Source organism: Oryctolagus cuniculus, chromosome 14, assembly GCF_051225735.1.
Source record: "Oryctolagus cuniculus isolate XC-2025 breed Fujian yellow rabbit chromosome 14, ASM5122573v1, whole genome shotgun sequence".
NCBI classification, from domain to species: domain Eukaryota; kingdom Metazoa; phylum Chordata; class Mammalia; order Lagomorpha; family Leporidae; genus Oryctolagus; species Oryctolagus cuniculus.
Genome location: NC_142880.1, coordinates 20,476,610 through 20,501,332, shown reverse-complemented (window position 1 = coordinate 20,501,332; position 24,723 = coordinate 20,476,610). Strand labels below are relative to the sequence as shown.

The 24,723-nt window shown below is 36.1% G+C and overlaps 1 long non-coding RNA gene across 3 annotated transcripts in view; it reads right to left on the bottom strand.

Moving 5' to 3' along the window:
• The window catches only part of LOC149122254 (uncharacterized), an 80,209-nt gene that overhangs the window by 33,322 nt on the left and 22,164 nt on the right, over positions 1-24,723 (bottom strand). Inside the window, exon 3 of one of the 3 annotated variants that reach the window (XR_016220546.1) lies at positions 6,136-7,093. The exons of 1 other annotated variant lie outside the window; for it this stretch is intronic. This is a non-coding gene — a long non-coding RNA (uncharacterized LOC149122254). Of the gene's footprint in view, positions 1-6,135; positions 7,094-10,044; positions 10,126-24,723 lie in introns of those variants that run through there. One more of the 3 variants, XR_016220547.1, reaches the window with a different exon arrangement.

Genomic DNA, 24,723 nt, shown 5'->3' with positions numbered 1-24,723 from the left:
TTGTTTTTTGCATACATATTTACATATACAAATATATAGAGAGTTTGAGATGTGTATAATGCTCTGTGTGGTAGAATGATGTATTCATCAAGCATATATCATGTTCCTTAAAAATATTACTATTAGGATTTTTGTTTGTTTTGAAAGTCAGAGATAGAGAGAGAGAGAGAGAGAGAGAGAGAGAAAAGAGATCTTCCACCCATTGGTTCATTCCCCACATGGCCAAAGCCAGGAGCCAGGAGTTTCATCTGGGTCTCCCACATGGGTGGCAGGGACCCAAACACTAGAGCTATCTTTTGCTGCTTTCCCAGGCCATTAGTAGGGAGTTCAATAAGAAGCTGGGCAGCCAGTGCAGGAGCTGGCACCCACATGGGATGCCAGTGTCTCAGGTGGCAGCTTTACCTGTTTGCCATGATCCCAGCCCCTGGTGTTTCTTAAAATTAAATGTGGTTCCATATCATTTTACAATAGCTTGGCATTTCATTATATGGTTTTAGTTATTAAATTAATTTTTCATTAATATATTTTTCCTAATTTTAGACTTAAAACCAATATTATAAACTATTTAATTATGTACACTTTTGTGCTTTTGTTCAATCATACATCTCAGGAGTAGATTTCCTGGAAGTGGAAGTACTAAATCAGAATGTTTCATTTTGCATTCCTGAAAGTAGCAAAGGAATTTGCAAATTTGCAAGCCATTTTCCCTATGCCCATAATACTGCCAGGAATTAATTCTAACATCATCTGTGATGCTAGTTATAAACACTGATGTGACTATCTATTTCACATTAAAATGATCAATTTAATTTGTATCTGAGGAAAGGTAATTAAACAATTTCATTCCCACCCCCAACCTATCCAGGAGTCCTGCCTTTGGGTCTCAAAATATAGAGTCCTCAAGCTACAACTGTATGAAGGTTTGTACATCCATCCTTGGGCAAGGAATCTTTTTTATTGAATTTAGATGGGTATTAGCATAACTCATGTCTGTAGGACTACCTTTATGAAAATGGCCATAGTTGTAAATGTATTGGTTGTGTGAACTTCAGAAAGATGAGTGAAAGGAATTTAGAAAAGACAAAAACAAGTTGAATTGATGACTGGCAACTGAACCCATGGGAAATGCTGTAATGCAGTATTATTCTCAGACTGGATATAGAGATCATTCCCAGAAGAAGAAAAAAAAACCCGAGATAAGAAAAACACTTCTAACAGTGTAACAGCCAAAGAGATGGGAAATGATTATAAATATTGGCTTGAAAAAGCTCTTCCTCCTGCCCCCTAGTTCCATTCTCCTAATATTGAGGGCTTCGTATGGCTCAGTCCTTGTTCTTTGCACTCTACTGATCATTCTATCAGCGGGTAATGCTTTTCATTGTTTTTACAGAAGGTTAAAGATCAGTGTCCACAAGAGGCTTGTCATTTTTCCTCTCAAGATGTTTTCTCTGCCACCATCCTGGGGAGCCTCCCTTTCTGCAGGATCCCTTCTCCTTCAAAGATGTAATTCATCCAGGATTAATGATGTCAGGTTGTCTGGGGGCTGTCAAACTTAGTTAGTTCTCCCAATCTTTCAAGACTCAAACATTTAAAACTTCAAACTTGCTTTCCCTCTTGAATACTTTCTACTCTGCAGTTGGATCTAATAGGGAATGGAGTGCCCAATCTAGTTCAGAACAACTTTTGAACAAACTCCTTTCCTTCTATTTTTCTTGTAAGAAGGTATAAAACGATGAGACTTTCTGCTTTGAAAAGGAATAATCTATTTGGTTTTCATTTGTATTCAGGTTGTAGACGCTTTTGCCAAAGTAAAAGACCTCCTTTCTCGGATTAGGACTTTATCCCTAGGGTCCATCTACATTAAGGTTTGGGATCAAGCCAGTGTCCTCTGCATATCTATTTTACCCCCTCAGCTACCTAGCAGAATGTCATGGTAGGTTTTAGATGTTTCTTAGGCCTTTATTCAAAAGCTTCTTAAAGTCATTTTTTTTGTAGCATGTTTTTGTAGGTAGCACTCTTTTAGCAGGTTAAGCAAGACACATTGAAGACATGCAAAGACAAAATCTCTACTGGGAAGTTATTATTCAACATTTATTCCCTGGTCGTGTTACAGAGAATGCTGGCAATGCCCTCCCAGCTGATGGCTCTTCAACTCTGCGGAGATGATAGAGGAGCCAGGAGATGGGTATACTTGTATGCGCTATTTCACAGTAGTGGCTCTATAGATTAGATTATATATTTAAAATCTGTATGTGTTCTGAACTATCTCAAAAGGGTAAGTTGATGCATTTTTTGCTTCCCATCTCTTTCTCTTTCCTAAAAGCCTCACAACCAGCACTATACATCCAAGTTAAGAAACTGACAATTACTGTTGTGTGAAAACTGATCAGTCTACCTCCTGATAAGAAATATAATAAAGACAAATGTTTGGCCGGCGCCGCGGCTCACTAAGCTAATCCTCTGCCTTGCGGCTCTGGCACACCAGGTTCTAGTCCCAGTCGAAGCACCGGATTCTGTCACGGTTGCCCCTCTTCCAGGCCAGCTCTCTGCTGTGGCCAGGGAGTGCAGTGGAGGATGGCCCAAGTCCTTGGGCCCTGCACCCCATGGGAGACCAGGAGAAGCACCTGGCTCCTGCCATCGGATCAGCGCGGTGTACCGGCCGCAGCGGGCATTGGAGGGTGAACCAATGGCAAAGGAAGACCTTTCTCTCTCTCTCTCTCTCTCACTGTCCACTCTGCCTGTCAAAAAAAAAATGTTTAAGGAATTTCTCCATGAGACAATCCTTCACTGAAATTCACCAATCAACAAGCCCTATCATGCACACCAGTCATGCAATAGTTTTCATGTCCTCTCTTAACATAAGAACATCACCAGACATTTGAAAAAGGCCTTTAACTAGAAAGACAGACAAAAACAGAAACCAAGCACACAAATGGAAAAATAATGCTATGAGGATATACTTAAACAATACAAAGATCATTAGAAATTTATATTTAAAATCTGCAAATATAAGCTCAGAACCTCTTAAATATTCCTTATCCATAAAGCAAGAACAGCATGCTATCACCCTGTGAAAAGTAGCACGAAGAAATAAAACGTGGTCTTGGAAATTAAATATATGATTAGAACTAAAAAGCTAATCATAAAGGAGGATACTTATGAGAGAAATCATTATAGGAATGTACTGAAAAGGGTTAGTAGAAAATAAATGATTTGAACTTGACCTTGAAGTAGTAGAAGATGATGTAATCAATAAGTTTTGTGTACCTTATATATATCAATAACACAATCTAACATTGCGCATGCTGTACTATTTAATTATACCAATGTCCCTACAAGGAGAAACAATACACAAATATGCATGCATGAGTCACATATGAAATAAAAAGGCATATTAGTAGAACTAAATAGATCCACATGGACATGTTTGTCCATACTCAGGACCTAATCCACAGCTTTCCGTTATGTCTGAAAGCATCCTCTGCACAGATAAAAATCCTTAGCTCTTCTATAGGGAAAAGGAACCTCATTAACACAGCTAAGGCCTTTTTTTCAAGCTTTAGCTCTGTCAATATGACTGTACATTGGAACCACAAACTGTTGAGACCCCATGGGCTACATAATATATGAAAAATGAAGTGACCAGACTGTAGAGATGTCTAAATGCCAGACTAACTGAAACATAATCCTGTAGTTACTTCAAAGACAGTTAAAATAAGCAAATTCTAATGTGCACAAATACTTTTAAGATTATTAAACACATTGTAAATATGATTGCTCAAGAACGGGTCTTTTTAAATGGTTGAACTTTAAATACAAATGACAGAAGATTAGAGTTTTGAATAAACATCCAACCAAGTACAGAAAGAAAGTTAAACACTTAAGCTCTCAATACATACTCACCAGATGGACTTAAAAATAAAATCTTAAAAATTGCCAAATACAAGCATTGAAAAAGATATTGAGTGACTGCCATTCTCTGGGAATGTAATTTGGTAAACTGCTTTGGAAATTTATGACATCATACACCTAAAATAGCATAAGTGATAAGATAGCAATTGCAAAAGTAGGAAACACTAAACCAAATAAACATACAAAAAGAGAAGCAGAAACAGACATGCACAAAAATATTCAAGGGATGATAGTTAATAATTGTATCACAGTGCTAACAGTCAAAAGGCCAATAACTAATACAAAACATTGTGGTATATTTGCACAAGGGAAAACCACACAATTAAACTAATGCCCTGTACAGTAGATGAATGTCACTGAAATAAGGCTGAATAAAAGAAGTCAGACAAAGCAGATTACATTATTATCTGATTCTATTTATATAAGTAGAGAAATGGGATAATATATATAAAAATAAGTGAAAGTGTACAAATAATGGTTACATTTTAGGAGATAATGACTCAAATAAATCAATAAATTATAAAGCAAAGTACAATTCAAAATTATTCTTTTGTCTTCATATTCATATACTTTATAGTATGTAAATGTTACATGTCAATAAACTGTATTTTTAAATGACCCTATCCCAGTTATATAGACTAAACCCTTGTTGGAGGGTTAAAACAAGAATAAATGTGGATGTACAAAAATATTTGATTTTAAAGATGTTTTCCTGTCAAAAGGAGCAAGTAGAAAATTTCAAAAATATCCAGATTACTAAAGACTTTTTTCAACAATGGTTCTGATTTTGGAAGATTCTCTTAACCAAATGGATAAGAGTTTTGCTCCAGGGACTGTGAAAAAGGACTAAGGGAAATTGAGAATTTAAAGAGAAATCAAAATTAAATTTTAGAAATGAAGAATTCAATGTATCAAATAAAAAATATGGTGGAAAGCCTTAACAGCAAACTTGATGAGGCTGAAGAAAGAATATCCGATCTAGAAGACAAATATTTGGAAATCTTACAGTCAGACAAAAAAAATAAGAAGACAATAGAAAACTTAAAAACAGTGTTGGAGATGTATGGCATACTATCAAATGACCCAGCATATGGGTCTTCCTGAAGTAGAAGTAGAAAGAGAGAAAGGAGTGGAAAGCTTATTTAGTGAAATGACTCCAAAAAACTTCCCCAGTTTGTTCAAGAAGAGAAAGCACATAGAACTCCTAACAGATGTGACCAGAAAAGATCCTCACCATGACATATTGTAGTCAAACTTTACATGGTAAAACATAAAGAAAAGATTCCAAAATGGGCATGACAGAAATGCCAGATTACTTTTCAGAGATCTTCAAGTAGAGTCACAGATGACTTCTCGTCAGAAACCCTATAGGCTAGAAGGGAATGGTAAGATATAGCCCAAGTCTTAAAAGAAAAAAAAAATGTCAACCTAGAATACTGCACCCCACAAAGCTTGCATTTATGAGTGAAGGTGAAATAAAGACTTTCCATTACAAACAGAAATTGAATGAATTTCTTGACACTCATCCAGCCTTACAAAAGATGCTTAAGGATGTGCTACACACAGAAGCACAAAAAGATAGTCATCATTATGAAAGAATGAGAAGGCAGAAAAACCCCCAGTAGAAGTAGAAAAGAAATACAAAGTAAACAATAGGAATATTTATGGAAAAATGGCAGGGCCAATTTGTTACTTATCAATAGTCACCCTGAATGTAAATGGCCTCAATTCTCCAGTTAGAAGATATAGACTGCAGCACCAGTACCCCGGGTTCTAGTCCTGGTTGGGGCGCTGGATTCGGTCCCGGTTGCACCTCTTCCAGTCCAGCTCTCTGCTGTGGCCCGGGAGTTCAGTGGAAGATGGCCCAAGCGCCTGGGCCCTGCACCAGCATGGGAGACCAGGAAGGGGCACCTGGCTCCTGGCTTCGGATCGGTGCTGGGCGCCACCATAGCAGCCATTTGGGGGGGGTGAACCAATAGAAGGAAGACCTTTCTCTCTGTCTCTCTCTCTCACTGTCTAACTCCGCCTGTCAAAATAAATAAATAAATAAAATTTAAAAAATAAAAAAGATACAGACTGAGTGAATGGATTGCAAAATAAGGCCCATCTATTTACTGCTTACAAGAAACACATCTCACCAACGAAATTACATGCAGACTCAAGGTGAAAAGATGGTAAAATTTAGTCCATGCTATCAGAAACCAAAGAAGAGTTGGTGTTGCAATCCTAATATCAGAAAAAATAGACTTTAACATAAAAAGTTTTAAAATGTATGAAGAAGGGCACTATGTAAGGATAAATCAAACAGGAAGGTGTGACTATAATACATGTATATACACCCAGTTACAGGGCACCTGGCTACTAAAAAAAATTGTTAATGGACCAAAAGGGAGATAGAGACTCCAGTATAATAATAACAGGGGATTTCAATACCCTACTTTCAGCAATGGACAGATGAACCAGACAGAAAATCAACAAGGAAACAACAGTTAGTCGACACTATAGGCCAAATGGACCTAACTGTTATCTACAGAATTTTCACATCACAGTGGCAGAATACAAATTCTTCTCATCAGTTCATGGAACTTTGTCCAGGATAGACCATATGCTAGGTCACAAAGCAAGTCTCAGCAAATTCAAAAAAATCAAATTCATTCCATACATCTTCTCTGATCACAATGGAATAAAGCTAGAAATCAACTCAAGAATCTCTAGCACATATGTAAATACATGGAGACTGAACAACATGCTCCTGAATAACAGTGGGGTCATGGAAGAATCAAAAGATAAATCAGAAAAATTCTGGAAACAAATGGAGATGACAATACATCATATCAAAACATACAGGATATGGGCCGGTGCCATGGCTCAATAGGCTAATCCTCCAACTAGTGGCGCCGGCACACCAGGTTCTAGTCCCGGTCGGGGCGCCGGATTCTGTCCCGGTTGCCCCTCTTCCAGGCCAGCTCTCTGCTGTGGCCCGGGAGTGCAGTGGAGGATGGCCCAAGTGCTTGGGTCCTGCACCCACATGGGAGATCAGGAGAAGCACCTGGCTCCTGGCTTCGGATCAGCGTGATGCACCGGCCGCAGCGTGCCGGCCATGGCGGCCATTGGAGGGTGAATCAACGGCAAAAAGGAAGATCTTTCTCTCTGTCTCTCTCTCTCTCAATGTCCACTCTGCCTGTAAAAAAAAAAATACAGGATATGGCAAAAGCAGTGTCAGGAAGGAAGTTCATATCGATTGGTGCCCATATGAAGAAACTGGAAGTACTCCATAAATGAGCTATCAATACATCTCAAGGACCTACAACATCAACAACAAGCCAAACACAAAACTAATTGGAGGAAAGACATAATTAAAATGAGAGAAGAAATAAACAAATTTGAAACAAAAAATAACCCACAAAAATAAGTGAAATAAAAAGCTGTTTTTTGAAAAAATAAACAAAATAGATATACCATTGACACAAATAACCAAAAAAAGAAGGAAAATACCCAAATCAATAAAATCAGAGATGAAAAAGAAAATGTAACAACAGATACCAAAGAAATTAAAAGAATCATCAGAAATTATTACAAAGAGCTGTATGCCAATGAACGAGGAAATCTAGAAGAAATGGATAGATTCCTAGAAACATAAAATCTACCAAAATTGAGGCATGAGGATCTACAAAACCTAAACAGACCAATAACCAATATTGAGAAAAGCCCAGGACTGGACAGGCTTCACTTCTGAATTCTACCAGACATTTAAAGAACTAATTCCAATTATTCTCAAGCTATTCAAAGCAATCAAAAAGGAGGGAATCCTCCCAAACTCCTTCTATGAAGCCAGCATCATCTTAATACCTAAACCTGGAAAAGATGTGACAGAGGAAGAGAATCACAGACCAATATTGCTGATGAACATAGATGCAAAAATCCTCAACAAAATATTAGCTAATTGAATCCAACAACAGATCAGAAAGATCATTCACCCTGACCAAGTGAGTTTTATCCCAGGTATGCAGGGATGGTTTAACATTTGCAAATAAATCAATGTGATAAACCACATTAACAAACTGAAGAACAAAAATTAAATGATTATTTCAATAGACACAGAGAAAGCATATGATAAAATACAACATCCTTTCATGATGAAAACCTTAACCAAAATGGGTATAGAAGGAACATTCCTCAACACAGTCAAGGCTATATAAGACAAACGCACACAAAGCATCCTATTGAACTGGGAAAAACTAGCAGTATTCCCCCTAAGATCTGGAACCAGACAAGGATAATCACTCTCACCATTCCTATTTAATATAGTCCTGGAAGTTTTAGCCATAGCCATTAGGCAAGAAAAATAATCAAAGGGATACAAATTAGAAAAGAGGAAATCAAACTATCCTTATTTGCAGATGACATTATACCATATATAGGGTATTCGAAAGACTCCACTGAGAGACTATTGGAACTCATAAAAGAGTTTGGTAAAGTGGAAGGATATAAAATCGACACAGAAAAATCAATAGCCTTTGTATAAGCAGACAATGTCATGGCTGAGAAAGAACTTTTAACACCAGTACCATTAACAATAGCTACAAAAAGAATAAAATACCTTAGAATAAACTTAACTAAGGATGTCAAAGATCTCTATGATGAAAATTACAAAACACTAAAGAAAGAAATAGAAGAAGACATTAAAAATGGAAAAATCTTCCATGTTCATGGATTGCAAAAATCAACATCGTTAAAATGTCCATACTACCAAAAGCAATTTAAAGATTTAATGAGATTCCAATCAAAATACTAATGATATTCTTCCCAGATCTAGGGAAAACTATGCTGAAATTCATATGTAAATACAAAAGACCCTGAATAGCTAAAGCAATCTTATACAACAAAAATAAAGCCAGAGATATCACAATACCTGATTTTAAGACATTTAAGAGGCCAGTTATAATCAAAACAGCATATTGGCACAAAAACCGACTATAGACCAATGGAATAGAAAAGAAACTCCACAAATTAATCCATGAATCTATAGCCAATTTATATTTGATAAAGGAGCTAAAATGAATCAGAGGAGCAGGGACAGTCTCTTGAACAAATGGTGCCAGAAAAACTGGATCTCCACATGCAGAAGTATGAAATTAGACCCATACCTTATACCTTACACAAAAATCCACTCAAAATGGATCAAGGACCTGAATCTATGAGAAGATATCATCAAATTATTAGAGAACATGGGTAAATTCTGCAGAACATAGGCATAAGCAAAGGCTTCTTTGGGAAGACTGCAGAGCACTAGGCATTCAAATACAAGATTGACAAATGGGATTACATCAAGATGAGAAGCTTCAGTACTGCAAAAGAAACACTCAAAAAATGAAGAGGCAATCAACAGAATGGGAGAAAATATTTGCAAACTGTGCAACTGATAAAGGGTTAACTGCCAGAATCTATAAAGAGATCAATAAATTCAACAATAAGAAGTCAAACAACCCAGGAAATGGGCAAAGAACTTAAATAAGCATTTTTCAAAAGAGGAAATGCAAATGACCAACAGACACTTGCAAAAATGCTCAGAATCACTAGCCATCAGGGAAATGCAAATCAAAACCACAAGGAGGTTTCACCTCATTTCAGTTAGAATGTCTCACATACAGAAATCAACAAACAACAAATGCTGGTGAGGATGTGAGGAAAAAGGTACCCTGATGCACTGCTATGGCCTGGGATAGCAGTAGAAGATGGCCCAAGTCCTTGGGCCCCTGCAGTCACGTGGGAGACCCAGAAGAAGCTCCTGGCTCCTGGCTTTGGATTGGCACAGCTCCGGCTGCTGCAGCCACCTGGGGAGTGAACCAGCGGATGGAAGAACTCTCTCTCTCTCTGTCTCTACCTCTCTCTGTAACTCTGTCTTTCAAATAAATAAAATAAATATTTAAAAAAAATAAAATCATGTATTTTCTTGTTTGGTGTAAAATGTCCCTTAATTAATAATTACTGTGATTTTTAAGAGTACATTCAGTTTTCGAAATTCATTTGGGCAAATAAAAGTTGAATAACAGAAACTGGCCTCTAAAAGGGAACTTTTAAAAATCCTACTGGTTAGGGCTTGGTATTGTGGCAAAGCAGGTTAAGCTACCAGCCTGTGACATTGGCATTCCATATGGGTGTCAGAAGGGATCCTGGCTGCTTCACTTCTGATACAGCTCCCTGCTAGTGCACCTAGGAAAGTACCAGAAATGATCCAAGTTCTTGGGCTGTTGCCACCCACATGGGTGAGCAGAAAGGAGTTCCAGGTGCCTGGCTTTGGCCCGGCCTAGCTCCAGCCTTTTGGGGATTCAATCAGCAGATGAAAGGTCTTTCTTTTCTTTCCTTCCTTCCTTCTTTCCTTCCTTCCCCCTTCACTCCCCTCCCTTCCCTTCCCGTCCCTTGCCTTCCCTTTCTCACTCTCCCTTTTTCTCCCTCCCTCCCTCTCTCTCTCTCTCCTTCTCTCTCTAGCTCTACCTTCCAAATAGATAAATCTTAAACAATACTACAAATTAGTTAAACCCAACATTTACAACACTGAACAATACAAAATAAGCACTTTCATATCTCTTGTTCAGGCTTTTCTGAAAACACTGGGCATATTTTATTTAATGGAGAAATTTTGTGGAAAGTTCATGTATGTAATTCCATTCAAAATTTGATCTTGGCTAAGTCTCTTGAAAGATGTATACAGCCATCATTTGGTATCTTCAGAGAATTGTGCTTTATTGTTTAGGGAATAATAACAAGAAGAAAAGTCTGCAAATGTTTCATACAGATGCAATTTTTTTCCCAAGTGTTTTCCACCTGTGGTAGAATTCATGGATACAGAAATTGAAAATACAGAGAGCTGGCTGTATTTTCCATTAATAGGAATTAGATTTTTCTATAATCTTCCTTTAAACTGAGAGCACAATGAAATTGCCATTTTCTATAAATATACATATTCTAGAAAAGACAAAGCTCTTTTAGCACTTCAATTAAAGCAAGCAAATATTCTAAATAGACATAGGTGAATTGAAGTGTTCAACATCTTTTAAGTTGTGCTTAATATTTTGAGAAATTCCTTCTTTGATGTGATCATGGTCTCAATAAAACAAACAAATGAGGAGAGTCTCCAAAATTCACTGATAGAGAAAATCCTTAAAAGCAAAGTTAGATTTTCTCATCATCTGAAATTGGTTAATAATACAACATACATTTTAGAGAATAGTTTTCTCATTTAGCCCATATAATAGACCATACTCCTTCTACTTGCATCAGTGATTCATCAAATGAAATGCATATTCATTCAGAATATCTGGGCACCAATAACATCTATTTTATATTTTGTATTTTTGTATATACATAGCCTATATCAATATTTTGAAAGTTTATATCAACTCTATAAAGCTTACTATTTTGAAAATAAATTCAATGCTTTTATTCAATTCTGAAATTTATAATGGTTAGAGACCCAGCTTAGTAGGGCATGGGGACTTTGTATATTTCTGGTGGGAATAGGAGTTAGTACTATTATTTTGAAAGAGCTATTGCCAGTAGAGAGTACTTCCTTAAACATGAAGTATCATTATGCTCTTAAATATGAATATATGAAATACATGAAATTTGGTTACCCTATATAAATACAGACATTTTTAAAATATGGATTCTCAGAATCAGAATATGTTGGTAGCTTGGGTTCTGAATTTTTTTCCTGAAGTTAGAAAGGCCACTTAGGGTAATTTTTAAAAACAGGAAATTTATTGTGTTAGCTATGGAGTACTATGTAGCCACTAAATAATGGGTTAGGATTCTGGAAACAATAGATAACTTTAATATATAATTGAGAGACAATGGTAGAAAAGAAATATGTACAATATAATAGTACATTTTAAAAACATTAAAATTAGACTTGTTTCATCAATTCATTTAACTATTGAGTCACAGACTACTATGCATCTATTTGATTTTTCAGTTAACTGGGAAGACATCTACTGATTGATTAACAATGATCACTTTGAGAAAGAATACAGGAGATGTTATTTTCACTTTCAATTTCTACTTTATTCTAATATTTCTTTTATAATCATCATTTGCATAAAAATATAACATTATATTTCAAAAGATTTATTCAAGAATTATAGGTTTTCCACCCATGTAGAGGACAAATATTTCTAAAAAACAGTGTCTTGAAAGTGTGAATTCATGTATTATTATACCAAAATAAATATATTTCTAAAGACATAGACATATGAATATTCTCTATCATAGTTCATTATTATTAGTTTTAAATACTGTTCTTTTTCTGCATTCAAAATGCTTTATACATATTCTCATTAATCTGAATATTATTTCTTTCTGGTAAGTAAGTGCTATTTAAAATCACTCACTGCAGAATGGGATAGGGCATATATGAACTGAACTATATATTAGCATACAAGAAGACAAATAAATGCTGCAAAGGACTATTGTAGGACAAAGTGGTGACTTTTTAGGAATTTAAAATCTATTAGCAAAATATTATAGGCTGTGAACAAAAGACATTTATTGATTTTTTACCAATAAGTTTGGTGTTTTCTGGGTTCAATTAACAGTTGTCTGCAGTGTCAGAAGGGGGAAGGGGGACTCCAGCCCATTTCTCTTAAAGCAATTGTGCTTTCTGGGACTACAATATAATGCTGGCTCGTTGAACTAGTGAAATAATCAAATATACACACCATCGCGCTCAACTTTTAAATTACCAAATAGATCATCCTAAAACTTTCAAATTAGAGGAAAAAAAGGAAAGAAATGGCACTCTGCAATGCACCAAATAATTTGAATGTGTTATTTGATCAACACTCATTATTTTGAAAGGTGGTTTCTCATGATAAAATAAAATATATTGGATATCTAGGTCTGGCAATCTCTCTGAAATTCTCACCCTCACTCTCTCTGTGTCTCACTCTCTCCTATTTTCTTCTATTGCTTTCACTCTGTGTAATGCAAAACTAAAAACAAAACATGCAATGAGAATAAATTGTACAGTGCTACTTTCTAAGTGAATATTGAAGTGGCTCATTGACCCCAGTAAGAGTGAGTAGTTACCATCTCCTTGCAAGCTATGTTTTTAATCAAAATCTAGGAGAGTGGGTCTTTTCTTAAGTGACAGTGCCTGGTTTGTCTTAAGTTTGTACTACAATAATGAAATACCATACTGGGTAATTTATAAAGAAGAGAAGTTTGCTTTTCACAGTTCTAGAAGCTGGGAAGTCCAAGAACACTGGTGTCTAATGGGGGCCTGTTGCATAGATGGGGCTTTTTCATGGTGACGTCCTCACATGGAAGGAGACAGAAGGGCAAGAGCAAATGCTGTCTGAAGGCTTTAATCCCATTCACCAGACCTCTTCCTCCGTGACTTAATCATTTCCTAGTGGCCTAACCCCTTAATATATCACCCTGGTGACTAAGTTTCAACAACATGAATTTTGGAAAAGACATAACCATTTAAGTCACAGTAGAATTCATTTTCTTTTTTTAATTTATTTGACAAGTAGAGTTATAGACAGAGAGAGAGATACAGAGAGAAAGTCTTCCTTCCGTTGGATCACACACCCACCCTGCAATGGCCGCCACAGCCAGAGTTGTGCTGATCTGAAGCCAGGAGCCAGGTGCTTCTCCTGGTCTCCCATGCGGGTGCAGGGCCCAAGCACTTGAGCCATCCTCCACTGCCTTCCAGGGCCACAGAAGAGAGCTGGACTGGAAGAGGAGCAACCAGGACAGAATCCAGCGCCCAGACCGGGACTAGAACCCTGGGGTGCTGGAAGAGGAGGAAGAGGAGTAACAGGGACTAGAACCGGCACCCATATGGGATGCTGGCGTCACAGCTGGAGGATTAACCAAGTGAGCCATGGCACTGGTCCCAGTAGAATTCATTTTCAATAATGCTTTTCTGAATAACAAGTGCTTAGAGTAATTAAAGCCTATGTCAAGAATTTGCTATTCTTCAAGTTAAGTTTGAAGAATTTCAGATCCTTAAGAGAGCTCATACCACTGATTGGCACATGCATCTTTTGTAAAAAGCCTCTTAGAAAGGAACTGTGCAGATCTTGGGTTTCATGTTAAATGCCTGTGTCTATTTACATTGAGAAATTATTTTGACTTTTTGTGCTCTTAGAGTGTTTTTATTTGCATTATACAGTAGGCTCTCCATATCTGCCTGTTCCCCATCCATCCAGTCAACCAACCCCAGATCAATAGTACTTGGAAAAAAATTGCAGAACCCATACAGACTTTGCCTTGTCATTATTCTCCAAACAATACAGTAGAAAAGCTATTAAATAATATCCTGCATTGTATTAGGTATTGTAAGTTAAAGTGTATGAGAGATATGCATAGGTTATATGCAAAGACTATAGCATTTTACATTAGAGACTAGAGTGTGCTTGGATTTTGGTATTTGTGAGGGGATCCTGGAACAAATCTCCCATGGATACCAAGTGACAATGTGTTTTTAAAGTAGAATGGATTATCCTTCATAAACTCTTTCAAGAAATGGGAGAGAGAATGCTTTCCAAACTCATTCCATAAGACCAATATTAACCTGACACCACACCAGACAAAGATGTCACAAGAATATATGCAAAGTAATATTTCTTATGAATATGGATGCAAAAATTATCAAAAGATACCAGCAAGCTGAATCCAGCAATATATAGAGAGAAATTATACAATGGTATCAAGTGGGATTTATTATGGAAATGGAATGTTGATTTGATATCAGAAAATCATTTATTTAATTTAATACATCATCACTATGGTTTGAATGTGTTTTCACCAAAATTCACGTTGAAACTTAATCTCCATGTGGTGTTATTAAAAGATGGGATTTGGGGGGAAGTAGTCAGTGTCTTATAAAAGGAAATAGTTTGGGCTCTTTATTGCTCTTCTGTCCTGCTGTGTAAGGTTGCAGCAAGAAAGCCCTCACCAGACACTGAAAGCTGATGCCTTTATCCTAGATCCCCTGGCCTGCAGAACTCTAAGAAACAAAGAAACATTGTTTATAAACTATTCAGTCTTAAATGCTTGGTTATGGGCTAAAAAAAATGGGCTGAAACAAACATATTAATAGAATAAAAGACAAAACCTCATAATGTTGTCTCAATAGATGCAGAAAAAATATTTGACAAAATCTAACACTGCTTTTGTAATAAAAAGCATTCAATAGGAATAAAATGAAACTTCTGCAAGTTGGTACAGAACATCTACAAACAACCACAGCTAACGTTACAATTAATTGTGAGAAACTCAAAACTTTTTCCTAAAATGTAGGATCAAGACAATATTTTTTTCCTCTCATCATTTCAGTTCATTACCAAAAGTTGTAGCCAGAGAAATTAGACAAGAAATAGGAATGGAATTCAAAGCATTCATATTGGAAAGGAAGATGTTAAAATACATGACGAAATGATCATGTAGATAGAAGATCATAAGTGGGGGGAGGGGTGTTTGTCACAGTGGTTTTGATGCCACTTGTGTTGCCCACAGCCCATTTCAGAATGTTTGGCTACAAATCCTGGCCCTGCTTCCAAATTCCAGTGCTAATGCGCATCTTGGAGACTAATGCACACCCTGAGAGGCAGAAAATAAGTCTCAAGTGGTTGGGCTCCTGCCACCCACTTAGGAAACTTAGATTGACTTCTTAGTTCCTGGCTTCACCAGGGCCCCACCCTGGCTATTACAAACCCTTGGAAAGTGAACCAATAGGTGGGGAGATATTTCTCTCTCTCTCTCTCCCTTCCTCCCTCCATCCTTGTTCCTATTTTTCTATCTCTAGCTCTCTGATTTTAAAAATAAATAAATAAATAAATTCAATAATACATAAGAAAACCATAAGAAATTCCCCAAATAAAAAAATTTTAAACTAATAAATGAGTTCAATAAGATTGTAGGACACAAAATGAAAAATATAAAATCAGTGCTTATCTACACAGTAGTGATGAAAAATCCAAAAAATGAAATGAAGGAGAAAAAAATCAATTTACAATCATATGAAAATTGGGAATTTTAGGAATTAATTCCTAAAAAAATTAGGAATTAATTTAACAAAGCAAGAATATATATATATATAAAAAACAAAGCAAGTATATGTATATTAAAAACTATAAAACATTGTTGAATGAAATCAAAGAACTGAGTAAACTGAAACACACAGAATGTTAAGATTGGAACATGATTTTCAAGAGAGTAGAGTTCTTTAAGTTGATCTACGGAAAAAAAAAAAAAAACTCTTTCAAAATCCTAGCTTTCTTTTGCAGACATTTATGAGATATTCCTAAAATTTATATGAAATTTTAGGGTACTCAGAAGAGCTGAAATAATACTCAAGGTGAAAAAACTTAGAGGACTCACACTTTCCAACTTTAAAATTATTTAATAATCAAGACATTGTGCTGCTGGCCTAAAGAAAGACATCCAGATAAATGGAATTAAATTGAAAGGCCAGAAATACAATCTTGCATTAAAATCAACCGATTTTTAACAATTCATTGGACAAAAAATAATCTTTTCAATATATGGTGCTGGTACAATGAGAAATTCAAACATAAAAAATTAGCTTGACCATTATTTCATAGTATATACAAATAATTAATTCAAAATCCATAAAAGAGCTAAAGAGGCAAGTCTATGGAAAACACAGGGATAAATCTTCATGTCCTTCGGTTTGGCAACACATTTGTGGTCACCAAAAGCATCAGCAAAAGACAAAATATATAAATTAGACATTATCAAAAATTTTAAAATTGTACTTCAAGAAAACCATGAATAAAATGATAATGCAGAGAAGGGATAAACTATATCATGTATTTGTCATCTAATTTTTTAATGATATATCTGATAAGGAATTTGAAGCCAGAATATAAAAAGAAACTCTACAACTCAAAAATAGAAAGACAATAATCCAATTTTAAAAAGTGGAAGGTATTTGAATAGACATTTCTGCAAAGACAACAAAGAACAGCATATAGAGTGGTGGTTCTATACGATTATATGGACTAGCGATGTAACCCTCTAAGTCTGAGTAAGTACAGTCTATTAACTTCACAAAACAAGATTATCTATTAATGCACTGCTCTGAACGTGTCCCTGTTATTAAGTGGTTTCTGACTGTACACAGATGGCTAACAAAGACATGCGAAGATATTTAACCAGCATCACTAATTATTGGGAATATACAAATGAAAGCTTCATTGAGATATGACTCAACACTCATTAAAATGGCTAAAACAAAAAAAATATAACAAGTATTGGAAAAGATCTGGAGAAACTACCACCTGCATACATCACTGATTGAATTGTCAAACAGGGCACTCACTTTGGAGAACAGCTCAACAAGTCCTCAGAATGATAATACTGGAGGTACTGTATTACCATGTAATTCCATTCCCATATATATACTGAAGGCAATCGAAAACACACATCCACACAGAAACTTACAAATGAATATTCACAACAACCTTATTTATAATAACCAATAAGTGAAAGAACCAAAATGTTCATCAATTTGTGAATGAATAAACAAATGTGGTATTCATACAATGGAATATGATGACAAGAAAACAGGAAAAAAGTGCTATAATGTGCCATAGCATAGATGAAACTAAAAATACTATGCTATACGGGAGAAACCAGTCATAAAGGGCCACATAGTGGAGGACTCTAAGCATGTGAAATATGCTTAAAAAACAAATATATAGAGAGACAGTAAAATATCAGCGATTCCTACAACCAAATAGTATTGGTGATGGTAGCGCTACACATTTGCAGTACTGCAGAGAGTGAGGAGTGACTGTTGATAGGCGTGGTACGGTATCTTCACGTGATGATGAAACTTCTAATATTAGGCAGTAATGATCATGGGACACTGCTCACCTCTGTGACTCAGTAAACACTGCTGAACTGTATACTTTAATTGTGTGAATTTTGTTTCATGTGAGTTATACCTGAATAAAAAATTGAATTAATTTTTCTAGCTCTTCATCTAAACTTTTATTTTTTTTTTTTTTTGGCCACTTTTCATGGTTACTTGGAAGGAAATGGCAAGTACAGACACCACTGAAAACAGTTTTTTTAATTAACAAATGATCAGATTATCCCAAACGCAGTCTCTCCTTTATGACACAAAAATCAAATCCTAAGAATGCTAGTAAAATTATTTCCAGCACAGCCATATACCCTCTTTTTCTTATTTTTGTGGTTTGTTTTCCCCTTTATGCACTCCATTGAAATCAAAGTACTCAGCTCTCCTCAGATCTATCTGCTGCATTTTCATTTGATGGTTTCCATTTGAATAAGAAAATTCACTTTTATTTTCCTCATGGGGAATTCTTTCTTTTCTCCTTATCTCTACTATTGAAATTCTCTCCAATTTTAAGATCTAATTAAAATGTCACATTCTCCAAATTTTGGCTCTTATGAACAGTGCTGCTATAATTATGGTAGAATCAGCCACAGTGTCCATCATCAGCTGAATGGACAAACAAAATGTGATATATATATATATATATATATATATATATATACATCATGGAATATTAATCACCTATTAAAAATGAAATTCTACCATTTGCAGCAAAATGGATACAATTGCAGGACATTATGTTGAGTGAAATCAGCCAGATACAGAAAAACGAATACATTTTCTCCCATATATGTGGAAACTAAAATAAAAAAAAAGAAAGAAAAGGCCTGTGTTTATCAGCATTGCTGCAAACATAGTTTTGTAAAACTTTGTTTTATAGCTTTATCAATTCAATGGTTAAGAATCTTATGCTACTATAATTTTAATAATCTGTGATTACTATAAAATTCACTGTACATGGGTGAAATGGTCATTTTTTCATTCAGCTATTGTTTATAGCCTTTGTCTATACTCCCACTACACTAGGGTCTTATTCCTTTTCACTTGTTGAACTCCTTATGCAGTGAAGCATTAGCCATTTTACTGTAATGTAAATGTAAAATATGTTTTTTCAAAAACTGAAAAATAAACAAAAAAGAGGGAGGAGGAAGGTTGGAGGAAGAGACAGGGAGGGAGGAAAGAAGAAAGTTAATATCAATATATTCTTAGAATTTTATCTATGAACTATACTGAATCTGTTAAAAACTAATTAAAATGATAATAAAAGCATTTTAGAATGTCACCTTTTCCAAGGGCTTTCTTCATTTCATCAAATGCAAATAATTTTCTCAAATTCATACTACTCTGAACACTTTAGTGCCTCTCATCACACTTATCAAATACTGATTTTATTATCACAAGATAGAAAATTTTTAATTAAATAAGTGTTTCTCATGAACACTTAAGTCTAAGCAATCTTTAATTCTCTCACCTCAAAACTGAAACAATATTTAGGAGAAAAGTGTTAACTTGTTTTCAACCCAGTTCCATTATCTTCTGTTACCAATTGCTTGGGGACACAAGGCAGGTCATTTTTATAGCCGCATTAATTCAACAATCATGTTTTTCTTCAGTGATAGCCAAGGCAGTCAGAGTGTAATTGTTCAGGGACCATGTGACTGCTGTCTTGAGTCAGTCATCTGTCTGAAAAATGAACTGGACGACCTTCAAATGGCAATGACTTCAATTCCTTTGGGATTTGAATCAGCCATAAAACTAACAATAAATCGTGGTGTATGTAGCGATTTCCTGTTGGCAACTTCCATGTACTTTATAAATACATCTCAGCTTCGATGGAAAAGATCATTATTACCATTCAAGATTGAGAAACTCTAAGACAGAGCCATGAATTGCATTGAGCGAGGTCAGAGAGTTTACAGTACGATCAGTGAGAAAGAATATCCCAGAGGTTGCAAGTTTGAGTCTCTCTGCCAGAAGACATAACTCCTGGCTAAATGTTTACTACTTTGCCCTGGTGTTCGGTGAGTCACAAGCCAGCAAGCTCTTACAAAATGATGTTTATGTCCCTAAAGTAAAAACCTTGAAATTAATCTATAGGGCACCAATATAATATTTTTATAGAAGCTACTCTCCAGTGAATTAAACCCATTGGAGTGCTTCCGAGAGCAAAGAGCTGTATAAAAATAACACACTAAAGTACAAACTCTTCTTAGAAGAAACCCCTTGGACTATCATTCCATCTCTATTTTACATATTTCTAACCAACTGATAATCTGAATGTAACAATTCACAGTAAAGTAGTAGCAAAATCAAATGGGGAGGAAGTACAATCATCACGTAACTCATAGTGTCCACTACATGTGACACTGACATCTCTACACTATGCCCACCATTCTTTTTGAAACTCTCCAGAGAGATATTGCTAATGTCTACCACTGTGTCTATCATAAATTCTCAATAAATATTAATCAAACAGATCTAAAAATACCTTACTTTATCAGTAAGTGCAGGCATCATTATTATTTTCCTAGAGTTATTGTAACAAAGGACACAAATTGGGTGGTTTACAACTCCAGAAATGCATCTTTCAAAGTCTTCCTGAAATCAAGATGTCCATCCACCATGCTCCTGTTAAGGCTCCTTCCTTGCATCTTCTGTCCTCTAGGTGTTGCGGGAAATTCTTGGCAAGGCCTGATGTATAGATAACACCAGTCCAAACTGTGCATCCATGTTCACATGGCCACCTCCTATTCCTAACTTGATTATGTATGTAAAGATTGTTTTCAAACGAAGTCATAGTTTCCAAATGGACATGAAATGTTAGGGACCACTATTTGTGATATGATATGTAGTTTGTTCATTTTCTTACCTGGTTCCTGGCTCATACCAGGGTATGGACAGCTACCTGATAGCGAACTATGTGGATGTTCCAGGAGTGAGCAAGCCTGGAGACAGCATGGAAGCTCCACGCCCCTTCTCACACCTCTCCCTATGAATCTCTTCATCTGTGTCCTTTCCAGTACCTCTTAGAAGGGATTGGTAAATGTTTCCCTGATTTCTCTGAGCCATTCAAGCAAATAGATGGACTCCAAGGAGTAGGTCGTGGGGATCCTGATTTATAATTTGTTAGAAGCAGAGTAAAAAAAATCTGGGGTTTGTAACTGGAATCTAAAGAGATGCATAGGGATGGAGTAGCCTTGATAACGGAATCTCAACCTGTGGTGCGTGACAATCGGTGCCAGGAAAACTGAGACTAGTTTTGTGTTCTCTGCTGAATTGATCCCTGGCTTGCTGCTGGGGAGAAATTCCCCCACTTTGAATGTCTCAGAAGCCTGCTGTGGTAATTGTTATAGTGAAAACAGAGGAAGAAACGGTAGCTTGTGTTTCAAGCCAGAATACCATCCACGGGTCTAGTTACGGCACTCGAGGTCTGCTTTAGTGCATGGTGTCTCTGAGTTTCCAACAGTTGTCCAGTACTGAAACAGTATTTTACACTTTGTGTTTCTGTGTGGGTACAAACTGATGAAATCTTTACTTAATATATACTAAATTGATCTTCTGTATATAAAGATAATTGAAAATGAATCTTGATGTGAATGGACTGGGAGAAGGAGTGGGAGATGGGAGGAGTGTGAGTGGGAGGGAAATTATGGGGGGGGAAGCCATTGTAATCCATTAACTGGACTTTGAAAATTTATATTTACTAAATAAAAAATTAAAACAAAAACAAAAACAAAATGGGAGCCCTCAGATCATGTGCAGAGCCATTTTCCTGACTTGATCTGGAATTTCTATGTGAGTTCAAACAATTTTGCATTTGATCAAAGTCGGGATTTGCATATTACATATAAATATTCATGGGGCTCTGTAGGAGCAGAAGACTTGAAAGGAGCTTCAGGATTCAGAAGTCCTATGGTTAAGTACATTGATTTATTATTAAGGGGATTAGTCAGTTTTAGTTTACTTTTATTAGAATTTATTGAATACTTTATTAGACATCTAACACTCTGCTGGATATTCCAGAAATGAAGCAGAATAACATAGAGAGACAAATGAGAACAGAGAAGGCCCACAATTTCAACACTGACTGATAAGGACTCAAAGACTCACAGGAGTCCATCAAGTGGAAAGGGAGCTCAGGGGAGAAACACACAAATGGGATTTTTCCCAGACTAAACGTGGGGATGGGTATTCCAAGCCAAGGAACAGCATATTTAAAGGCTGTCTATGCCTTGGGGACAGGCGGGGTACAGGGGTGCAGAACAGAGAGGAGAGCCTTAAGAAAAAAAGAGGTGATAGGAAGTGAAGCCGAAAAGAGAGAGTGAGGCTACATTGAAAAAACTCCTGAAAAATAACTCGACGACAAAAAGCAAAACTGTTTTTTCCTCAATAAATGGATAATATTTGATTTTCTTTTTATAATTTGAAAAATGGAAACTTTATAGAGAGTAAGGCCAAAGTTCAGAGAGAAAAATGTTTTGGTAATAGTCTACTACAATAATTAGGCTCTTTAATTTCAACTCATTTATCCTAAATAATTTCATAGCTTGATAAGCAGTGGTCTCAATTCATAAACAGCCTGATGACAACCCTTTGATGATAAAAGTACTGAGCAAAAATATACTAAATGTGACAGTGTCAAAATCCAATTTAATATATTTGATTCTTAATGCAAGCTAGAAATGGAAAAACTTACCTGTTCATTTCATTTGATACCAAGTTTATTAACCTAAATTTATCATTAGTATTTAAATGAAACTATATTGATATGATTTATTGATGTTGAAATAAAACAAGTCAGACTTGAGTAAGAATATTAACACACTTTTCCAGCAGCAGCCATTGGAGGGTGAACCAACAGCAAAAAGGAAAACCTTTCTCTCTGTCTCTCTCTCTCTCACTATCCACTCTGCCTGTATAAAAAAATAAAATAAAATAAAATAATATCTATAGTGCATTCACCTACTTTAATAAAAAGGATACAAGTGTAGAGAACAATGTAGACATTTTCCTGCACTAATACTGAATAACACACTTGGACTGCAATAAAAACGCTCTGTGCAATAAGAACAGCATAAGAAAAGATTTCTCATACAGTTACTAGCCAAATAAGAAAAGAAAGAAAGATATGAAGAGTCAAACTATTAAGTTATATCTTCCTTTTTGAGCAACAATCATTTCTACTTTATAGAAATAACTGAAAACATTACTTCTGGTTAAAAACCTATCAAGATACAAGGATTTATTATTAAACATAAATTTCTTCATAAAACTGGAACCAGATACATAAAGTATTGAAGATATAAAGATAAATTCGCAATTTTTACTTTAAAATTGCACTGCATTGAAGGGGACTTGTAATGAAGAACTTCTCAGAGCAGACTCGTTAATCTCTGCTACTCAAGAGCCTTGGCTTTCCTCCCTAAGACCCTCTCTGGCTTTCATGTATATTGAGGCTTTCTCTTTCGTAGCAATTCAGATTTTGCTGCTGGAGTTGCAAGCATCTGAAGCTTAATTGTCTTGCTCCCAATTTACTTTAAAGGTATGCTTGGAATTATTCTTGAAGAGAGCATGAACGTAAGATGAAAAATAAACTGGGCATAGAAGAAACTGGCAGTGAGAAATCCATGTCCTCCTCCCAGTACAATATAAAATAATCATCTTTCGTATAAAAGCTTGAATTCTTCACTGAGCATGCTAAATTACTTAAATGTCAGGGGGATTCATATTTCTTATTCACCTTGGATGAAACTAATGAATCCTGGAGGAGGCCCTGAGAGTATAATACCCTCCAGTGAATAGCAGCTCCCAACCAAGCCCGAGACAGCTGAATGAAGACTTTGAATAATAGACTCAGGGCCCAATGTACCCATGCACCTGCATACTGTGCATTATTAACTGTATTTTGTAAAAGCCAATTTGCATAATTGTGCTCTTATATCAATTCAGAGCTGATATTTGATCTAAAATTCATAACTGGACATTGAGTATGTACCTAGTCAGCACCGCCAAGAAGGGCAATTATTCCATATGCAATTTTTGATATTTTAAAAAAATTAGGAATATATTTTTCTTTTGTAACAAAAAATGAAATAGCACATTACTGCTTTAGGAAGATGAATCTGAAATGAGACAGCAAGGAAAATAAAAAAAAATACATTCAATGGGCCGGTGCCGCAGCTCACTAGCCTAATCCTCCACCTTGCGGCACTGGCACACCGGGTTCTAGTCCCGGTCGGGGTGCTGGATTCTGTCCCGGTTGCCCCTCTTCCAGGCCAGCTCTCTGCTGTGGCCAGGCAGTGCAGTGGAGGATGGCCCAAGTGCTTGGGCCCTGCACCCCATGGGAGACCAGGAGAAGCACCTGGCTCCTGCCATCGGATCAGCGCAGTACGCCGGCCTCAGCACGCCGGCTGCAGCGGCGGCCATTGGAGGGTGAACCAATGGCAAAGGAAGACCTTTCTCTCTGTCTCTCTCTCTCACTGTCCACTCTGCCTGTCAAAAATAAAAAAAAAAAAAAAATACATTCAGAGAGAGAGGAAAAAGGTATTTGCCAAACAAAAACCATAGATGCAATCATTTTGTGCATCTCTATCTCAGTACGAAACACTGAAGATGCTTGTGATGCAGTATGTCCTGCTAAGAAGACATACTTTTTATCATTCAAAGTGTCCTGCTGAAAGGACAATGCTTTATATCAATGAAACAATTATTCTCCGCTGAGCAACATGTAAGCAAATCAAACAAAATCTGTTTCTACTCTAGAAACATAATTAAAATTCAGATGAAAATATTTTTTACATATCTCTTTGCATCCAAATTTTTTCCTTAAGTGATACTTGTATACAGTGATGAGTAAGTGATAAAGTTAAAAATACACTAACCATGTTTGCAGGTTGTCAGCCTCTTAGCTC